Raw genomic sequence first — 10,065 nt, 5'->3', positions numbered from 1 at the left:
TGGCATCTTTCAGAGTATTCCGACCATTTGTCCGACTATAGCCCAAGCATTAATTTTATATAATTGTAAATCTGCCTTATTCTATCATCTACCTCCGTTTATCATAACACATCTTTCTAATCCCACCAAATAGACAGATTGCCTACTATTGAAACTCTCAATAATGAAAGTTTGTGTGTCTAGTAGTCTGTCCTTCAGAACTCATGTAAGACAATTACGTCTCTTACCTGCTATTGTATTCATGGAATAATCCATAACTTTTTGAATTTGTAATTATACTACATCTATTTATTTGACAAGCAATAAAATGGCGTTGTTGAAATTGTACGAAATTATATTTTCAAAAATTTCTGTGGTATTAATTTTCCCTCCTTTTGGATCTTTCTCACTGCATATGCATATTTAGAAGTTCTTCATTCCTTCAACTTCAACTGGTAAACTGTCTGAAAAATTATTTGATAGTTTGAGCTGGCTTTTCATCCTATAAGTCTTGCAATTCACTGTCTTCCAACTTTTTTGGTCCTCCAGGTGCTTTTTTGTCATTAACATTAGAATTAGCACTAGCAGCATCGCCACACTTTTTTAAAATACTTTATGGATTTCGGTAGTACATTTCTTTAAACAGACAACCCAACCATAATTATCGTCTGTATATGTTGAATACTAAATACAAAATGGAAAACTGTTAACATATATAGTATATGTTATAACTATTTTTTTTTTAGGTTCTTTAATATTTGTTTAAGTTGATACTCACCAATAAAGTAAAAGATGACTTTCGTCAGTTTATATTAACATATAGAGGTATAAATATCTTCAGAAACATAATAATTATACAATAAAATGCATTGAAATTGGCAGTTGAAATGATAGAACAACGGAACATTATACCTACCCAAATCTTACCTTTTAATTCTTGTAATTTAAATGTCAATTTAAAATAGATTAGAACTGCTTATATAATTATAAGTTAATTCATATTTTATATATTTTTAAATCCTATATTTTTTAAAAATTCTTACTCTTTTTATTTTTTTAATCTTGAACTAAATTAGGGATAATACGTTAACGATAACGATGTTTTCAAGAGTTGCGAAAACAAATTAATAACCGCAGGAGGCAAAAGAATCAAATAATTTAAGACGAATTAAAGCATTTCTCAGGTTAGTTAAAAATCAAAAGTTTTTTATATTGCATCGTATAAAATTATGTTTATAGTTTAATGACTGAGAATGGAAACTAATAAATAATCAGTAAGTAATAAATTTAATAGAAAAAATTAATATTAGATTACTATTATTTAAAAAAAAATTACTATTATGATTTAGGGGGTATAAAGTCATAGTTGAAAGAGCATCTTAAATATTTTGAAATTAATTATTTTCTCTGAATTAATAAGTGTGACCAGTTGCAAGTGAAACCCATTGCAAAAATACAAATTGACGGACTCGTTCTACTGAATGGACGAAATAGGCGAATAACCTTAAAATAAAAAACAGGTTAAGACTAAAATTGTAACTATGGATACCCCGAAAGTATAAAAGTGTTAAGGCCCTGTCCAAGTTAGCTCCAACAAGGATTGACAAAAAATATTAATATACTTTTTGCAGAAATATATTTATTAATTTAAAACTCATGCATTGAAGTTATTTTATTTAATAATTGTATTGTACATCCTGAGTCACAAAAAACATTGAGGTTTATGCATTTTAATCAATTAGTTGATAATGCTTTACGGAAATTTTTATCAGTGGCATATCTTATATTACATAATTTTTTATTTTAATAAACTTATTGTAAATAATTGGCGTTGAATAAAAACTGAGATAATGATGCAGTAGGTTGTATCGTTGTGGGTAGAAATGTGCATGTTACAAAATCATATTTACATATAAAATATTGTATTATTTTTAAATACAATATTTCAACGTTTATATTTATAAGGTTAATCAAATTATTTTACAAATAGGTCATATGTCAACAATTTTCAAATTATGGAATACTGCTGAGATTACTATTATTATTTCTACTTTATTTTTTTAGTAATGGTAGTTTGAATAATGTTATTTTAAAATAATTCTTTATTTATTAAAAATAAAGAGATTGACAGTAACAGTTTAATTTATTTTTAAAAGTATTTCAGCATAGGTATCGATGTTTTACAAATGATTATATCTACAAGTTATACCTCAACTTAAGATTACCAATTGTTTCAATTGTTGTTGCATGGTTTGGCTGAGTAGCAACAGCATAATCACTACGAGAATTAGCGGACTTTTATATGTTATTAACAAAACCTAATTTCTTCTTCAAAACCGATTTCTCCGTCAATTGTGAACCGATTTTTAAAATTCTTATTTTATTCGAAAGAGTGCACTTCCGAGGTGGTCCCATTAAAACCAAATCAGGATCTGATGGCGGAATGCGGGATACATACAATGTTTTCACAATTTTTTTTATAATAATCAGATATTTGTGTATAATTTTATTGCTTAGCTGGTGTGATGGAAAACCAATTCAGTGTAAAACCCATTCAGTTTTTAAGCACTAACCATATCATATTAAAAATTAAAATATCGTAGGCAATTGCTTTTATTGTGTGATGGTTTGAGCGTTCAGCTCACACGAGGAGGTCGTGGGTTCGATTCCCGTCTGGTACAACAACCTACCCATTGTAATACTTAATAAAACAACTGCGTAATTTATTGAGTAAATGTCTTACACTAAAAAGGTAAAAAATAAAATATTTTTAACAAAAAATTTAACTATATATTGTAAAAGTATGTATAGTTAAAATAATATTGTAAATAGATAAAGAGGTTTAGGTAGGTATTTAGCTAAATTGTGTGTATATAGTAGACTATAAAATACTTGTAGTAGATAGGCTAATTAAGGTTAAAACTTTTTTTTGTGTTAAAAATCTAAGTTTGATTATTTTTTACTTTTTAGTGACTTTCTTATTTTATTTTTTGAGGTAGGTTCAATACTTTTGTTACATTTTTTTATATTTAATTGCCGTTAGAGAGATGAGAAATTATTACTATTGGACAGGAAAGTTGATTAACATTAAAAACAAAAGTTTAAAGGCCAGAATTATAATTTGTTTACCATAAAAATGTAACAAAAAGTAATCTTCATAAACCCATTTCAGTTACGCTTAACATTTCATAATTTCAAAAAGTTTGGCCTTCTCTAACTAAAAATATTATGATATTCAGATTTATCAGTAATGATAGCGATAGTAAATTCTTTCGAAACTGTATTGATATAACATGATCAATATTATTGCCTCCCTGAATACACAACATAAAATAGCAGCTTTCTATTTAGAATTATTTCAGTATTATATCATTGTACACAGATGCTGATGATGGAAACCTCGGAACTGCCTTCTCGAGATTGATTAATTTTGTTGTTTGATTTAAGAAATGTTCTCCACAAAAGCCTATCGAACTCTATTAGACATTCATGGCGATGTTCTTTCATTATATTTCATTTGGCGGTTTTCATTTCAACGTTTTAAAAGTGTCAATTTTTGATGTCAATGACAAATAACAACTTGGATGAAGAAAAAAGTTCAAAGGCAGTGAATTGCAAGGTTTATTGCAGAAAAACGTTCAGAAAACTTAGGTGTAAATAATGAATGAATAAGAATCCAGAATCCATAATCCGTTTATATATGATGGGGAAATGTAAGAGGAGAAAAAATGGCTTCTACACGATTTGATTTAAAATTACATTTCTAGCCGTTTTAATACAGCGGTTTAGTTGGTTGCCAAGCAAAAAGAAGAGTTTCCTGTGGCGTATTGTAACTAGAGGTGATGAATAATTAATCTGTTACAACAATTCCAATTGTATAAAGTCATGGATTAATATAGCAGTATAGTGCACATATGCACCAAAGCACAATATTTATGGTCAAAAAGTCTCGCTGTGCATATGCTGAAAACAACAGGGTGTAGTGTATTAAAAGCTGCTAAAACAGTATGAAACTGCTACTGAAGATGTTTGCTTAGTCAATTAACTTACAAGTTGATCGACGCATTGTTGCAAAAAAGGCCAGGAGTAGCAAATAACAGACGTAAAACATCTTGCATATCAACGCTCAGACTGTAAAACATTTCCAGACATTATGGATATACTTTAGAGGGATTCTCATTAATCATAGTCGAATAAAATGTCTCTTTTATTGACTTCTTGGAAAGTAATTTCTCTCTATAAATCTATAAATTTATTAAAGAAATTGATTAATTCAATTATTATATATTCTATATCAAATATATAATGAGATTTTTGTCAATTATTTGTTAATCTATATGTATATGAAGAATATTGTAATTATAATATGTCTGTATAATTACAGATTTGAGTTTCATTTTTAATTGAAGACGCCTATATTCCGATTCAGTTTAATACAGTTGTAAGCGATCATTTTCCATTAATTTTTTACGCTTCTCGGGCAAATTACATTGTTAATGTTTTCAACTTCTATCTGACCTAGAGTGTTCGATATTCATGTCCTATAATTTACTAAAATATTTAAAAATCTGTTGTGAAATTAATGTTTTAATTTCATTTTATCATAATTAAAGTTTCTTCATTTTTTGAACCAATGCACTCTAACTCTTAGTCAAAAATAAGTTTGGTTATATATAATTAATATTATATATATATATATATATATATATATATATATATATATATATATATATATATATATATATATATATATATATATATATATATAACAAGGTATGGCATTTGGGACTGGCTCACAAAATTAATACGTTTTTGTCACAGAACTATTGTCAGTTGATGGTGATATATCTTTTATAAATTAATAGTTATCAACTATTAAGCCTTTTCCAGCAAATTTCAGCCAGGTAGTGTCTTTGGCCCATTCCTATCTCCTATCACCTAGCTCTACACTGGCGATATCCTAACAACAATAGAAACAGCATTCGAAACATTTGATGACGATATAGTCATCGTGGGAAAATATACATCTCTAAGTCGAACTATAGTAAAATATTACAAGAGGCAGTCAATAAGATTCACAAATCTACTTGAGACAAAATGAAAACCCTGTATTGCGGTTAGTCGGAATATACTCCCAACTTAACTCAAGATCAAAGAAATTGGTTTATTAATCAAAATAAAGCTATTTGAGTTATGGGGTGAGTATATGGAATTGCAAATTCATTAAGTTGATTACTAATCCAACGCTGTCAAAATAAAATTCTACGAATGCGAATGCTTATGCCTGAATTTATCGAGGATTTCGCCGAAAATATGAAATAAGGTTAACTAATAGAAGCTTGAAAGCAATACATCAACTGATGAAAGTGTAGAATATCCGAAAATTGAAGCGAACCAAATCACATAAACTTATAATTATATAGGTTTTACTGTTAACTAGCTTACGTTCATCTTTATTGGGAAATTACATACTGATGTTTTACAATTATCGCATACTGGTCTTGTTAGTAATACCATAATAAAATTAAGATTGTACTAAATGTATCTAGTAAAAGATCTAATAAAACTCTAAATATAAAGTATTTATAAAGTATTTCTTACAGTTAAAATTACTGAAGAAGTTACAGTGTATTGTAAGAAAAAGAAAGTAGCACAATTTTTATATATTTTTTATAAAACAAATAGTTAGTTCACTTTATAATATTTTTTATTTTTAGAACGATTAATTTTAAAATTAATTTCAATATTTATTTAATAAACAATCATAGAATTAATAGGATTATATTAAATTATAAATTAAACCTAGAAATTCCGATTCAATAATAATTAACAAAGTTATAGATAGTTAATAAGCAAAGTTATATCTTATTAATAATACAATATATACTTTAATTTTGTTACACTTTATAAACAATTAATGAAAAACGAGTTGAATTGAAATTAATTTTCGTTATTCTTTTTCACTTGATTTAACTTCGAAAACTTTTTAAATTTTTCTTTATTCTGAAATACAAGGTTTAAAATTTATTCAGAAATATTATAAATTTTAAACATCAATTTCGATTTTCGTGAATAATTACTGGAAATTATTTTAGCTGTGAAAGAAGATTATAATAATGAAACGTTCTAAAATTCCGAGACAGATAGTCGATTTTCTAATACCTATCGAATAAATATTAACGAAGCCTTTTATTCAGTTCTCTTGTACGATTTATTATTTAAACTAGATGAAGTAAAGGAGAAATTTCTATACATAGCTCTAACATAATGGATTTTACAAATTTAACGCCCATTAGGTTTCCTTTGTTTCCAGTTAAAATGGAAGGTTTTAAATTAGTTTATTTATAGAAAGAACACAATAGTTTTTAAAATAAACATAAGCTAATATTTTATAGCAACCCATTATTAGTGTGTGTGTTGTTGATATATATTCTGCCCAACTAATTTATAAAAATATAACAATAGATGTTTATGAGATGTTTATTTTTAAACTATGGTTACCCCATTTATTAAATTTATTTAATATTATGAGTTGGAATTTTGTGGCGATTTACAAAATATGACGTAGGTAATATAAAATTCCGCTGTTCCTTCTTCCAGTATAAAATAAAAATAATTTATGTTTTTCACAGTTGGTACGTTGTTCCATAAGTTAGCGAATCGCCATCTATTGGCCAACGGTACAACTAAAAACTATGCTATTTTAATATTTGATTTTGATAAGGATATAATCTAATTTTATTTCAGTCAGAATTCGATTTTTATTTACAAAATATTTAAAGTTGACGTTAACGTTAATGTATTTTTAATAATTAATTCAAAAATTAGCTCTCATTAAAATTTTTGTAAAAAAGCTCTATTATAAATACATAATAAAATGTTAACTGTTTTAGTGAAAATTTTCTTTGTGATTGAAGTGGGGTGCTTCGTATAAATGGTGGTCCAAAAGCTGCATTAATATTAAATACCATTGCAAATATATAAATGGGTGTCGATTAACACTATAATGTGAAGTTTTAAAAGGCTATATGCTCCCATGAGTATCAATGATTAGGGACATGTATCCAAAAACATGTTCCTAATCATGAAATAAACTGGAATCTACAACTATATTTTTTATGTTAGGTAAATTAAAAGATTTAGAAGATAAAGAGATAAATTAAAAGATTAAGAACTATTGCTAATAAATAAAAGGCTAATAAGTGCTCTTCGGTACCGAAGCAAGCTTGTGTTCATGAATAAAAAAAGCTGTGGACCTTGAATGTATTTTGATCCTTTTTTCCCTTTACAAAGTAATTTGTCGAGGAAAACTGTTACAATAAATGTTAATCAAAATATTTTGTACAGTTTTCTTCAGCTTTTATGTTGGTCTACAATCTACGATCCATTTTAGGACTTGAAAGGTACTATATCTGGTGAGTTTGTTGGGTGCTGCGGAACTTCACATTAAAGTGTCAACAGTGTATATTTCATAATTTTTACGTGCGGCGTGTGTGGAATTGTGTGGAATAGCTGATCAAAATACATGTAAGCACCTAATAGAATTAACTTTATAGAAGAAAGAATATTAAGACTACGCATAACGCATTATAAACAAGAGATTATTTTAACTTTCAGTTCATTCAGCAGATTTAGCTTCCTTGAAATTTATGTACACCTTCAAAGGAAGAGGAAATAGGTGCTGTATAGGTAGTTTGCAGATTTTCTGGAAGTGATGATATCCATAAATTAAAGAGTAAATGTATTGAAGTTGAATAAAATTATATTAAAAAATAAAGCCAGTTTGAATTAGTTTTTCTTTTAGCGCCTATATAAATTTATATATCTTAACTTATTCAACTACTAGTATATAGATAATTTCGGGTCCTCCATGATACCTTCTCAGGTATTGAACTTAGTCAATTTTATGTTTTGTATTGTAAGTAAGTACGAATGATATAAGCTACTCTATACAGAGTTAGAGGGTTTTTTGTTGGTCCAATGACCATTGTTGGTAGTAAGTGATTACAAATTAGTATTTAGCGTACCCAATTTTGGAACAAATTTTACAGATCTGATTTATTTTATGGAAAATACTTCGTTTATGCGTATTTACTAGGAGCTTTTGTAAATCCGTTGATGGGGTCAGTTTCTTGAAAAATATAATATTCTCTCAGGCTGCATGAAACATACACGTTCCGGTGGTCGAATTAGAAAAACAGAAACAGAACCTTGATCCACTTTGTTGTAAATAGTGGAATTAATAAATTAGTAGTAAAATAGTATAGTGAGTGCTTTAATTTACACCCTGGTATAGATGAAATTATCAGCTGTAAAAATGCAAGGCAAATTGAACTTAGTAACATCAGTTTGTGAATCGCTGGTCCTAATAAACAAATGAAAGAGCTCCAATGGTAGATACACTATAAGAGCTATCGAACAGGTTTTCCAATATGGGTAAAAGGTCAAAATTTTTTAATATTTTTAGTCCTTTGAGCCGGTTTAAGAATTAGAGAATAAATTCATATACATACAGTACATGTTTTATTACTTCAATTCAGTAATTCTTATTGATGGAACAAAACAAATATTTTTTAACATTTAATTGTATGTGTGGTGTGATACTACTCCTTGCTAAACATACATGTCAATAAAGTTGGATGTCATCGTCAAGTCTGTTGGTAGTTATCTCTATTGAAATTATTATCATTATGTTCGGCCGTGGTCAAGCTAATCTTGTGATTATTGAGATTACTATGTCCTTATCCTACTTTCGATATTTACCTAACATGCCTCTTTCTTTATTACAATTGCAATATGATGCTTTTAAATAACTAATATTCGTATATGCAATTTTATTAGTTAGATTTTTACTTATTATTAATCATTACCCGTTAATTGTAACTTTTTACTGCTGCTGTGAAAGCCACGAATTCAAATCCAAGTTGAACATGGAATTTTAATTTATGTTATTTATAATGTTGAGTTATTACTAGCCTGGCTAAAATAGAATTTCCTCTAGAATAGTCTCTAACTCAGTAATGGCTAAGTAGGTATAAACCTTAGTCGGATGTTGTTTAAATGTAATTAAAAATATGTTACATTTATGATACTTTAAAATATAAATGCATAGCTAAACAAAAAACCATTAATTTAATCTTTTTCAAATATTTTTTATTGAGGAGATAAGAAAAAGCCCTGTCACTGAAGTAACTCTTTTACCACTAGAGGATGATGCCCTCGACTTCAGTATAGCGAAGAACCTGCTACTTATTGTTTTTATATTCAGAGCAGCTGGCGATGATTTTAACGATTATCTGTATAAGAAAAACACAGACATGATGAAGGTTAACCGAAGCAATCAAAGAGATAATGTTATGAAGCTGACCTAAATATGGGAATAAGTAATGAGGTATGAGAGTAGCATTGTAATATATATTATATGTATTTACACTATGACATATTTATATTTATATATTACGATATATTTATTTATTAATTGTAATTAAATAATAATAATAATTGTGTTTAATAAAAAAATAGTAATAAGTTTTATTTGCCATTGTAAATTATGGTTATTCTATATCCCTATCAACTTTTTAATAACAAAACTTCCATTAAAGTGTGCTCTGCAAATAAATAGGGGAAAGTTCGCCAAAATATGGATGTTTACTCGAATGGGCATAATACATTTCTAATAGAAAGCAATGCTTTTCTGACAGCGGCAGCAGGCGGTGTTAATGGAATAGATGACAATAACCTCCTATTAGAGTCTCTTTGTATAACTGTGCAGATATAGCATGTCGACGCAAATACTTTTTAATATTCTTTTAAATTAACATTATAGCGATTATATATATTCACTAATCTTAATAACTAAAGAATTAGTTTTTAGTTTAATTAATTTCTATAAATGGTAATATGGGGAGTGAACAAATGAAAACAGTGAATTTTACAACTAAATTTAAGTTGAATTTAATAATATTTATTAACATTTTCTCATGTTTTTGACGATATAGCAATACCTTGTCGAAATACCGAAACAAAGTAAAGTGATTATCAAAATCTTCCACCATATACATAAGGGATTTCAAAGGCCATGAATAT

Source organism: Rhynchophorus ferrugineus, unplaced genomic scaffold (genome assembly GCF_030347505.1).
Source record: "Rhynchophorus ferrugineus isolate W39M unplaced genomic scaffold, kcgeb_rfMv2 rfM3, whole genome shotgun sequence".
Taxonomy (NCBI): domain Eukaryota; kingdom Metazoa; phylum Arthropoda; class Insecta; order Coleoptera; family Curculionidae; genus Rhynchophorus; species Rhynchophorus ferrugineus.
Note: the sequence above shows the minus strand (reverse complement) of the source record.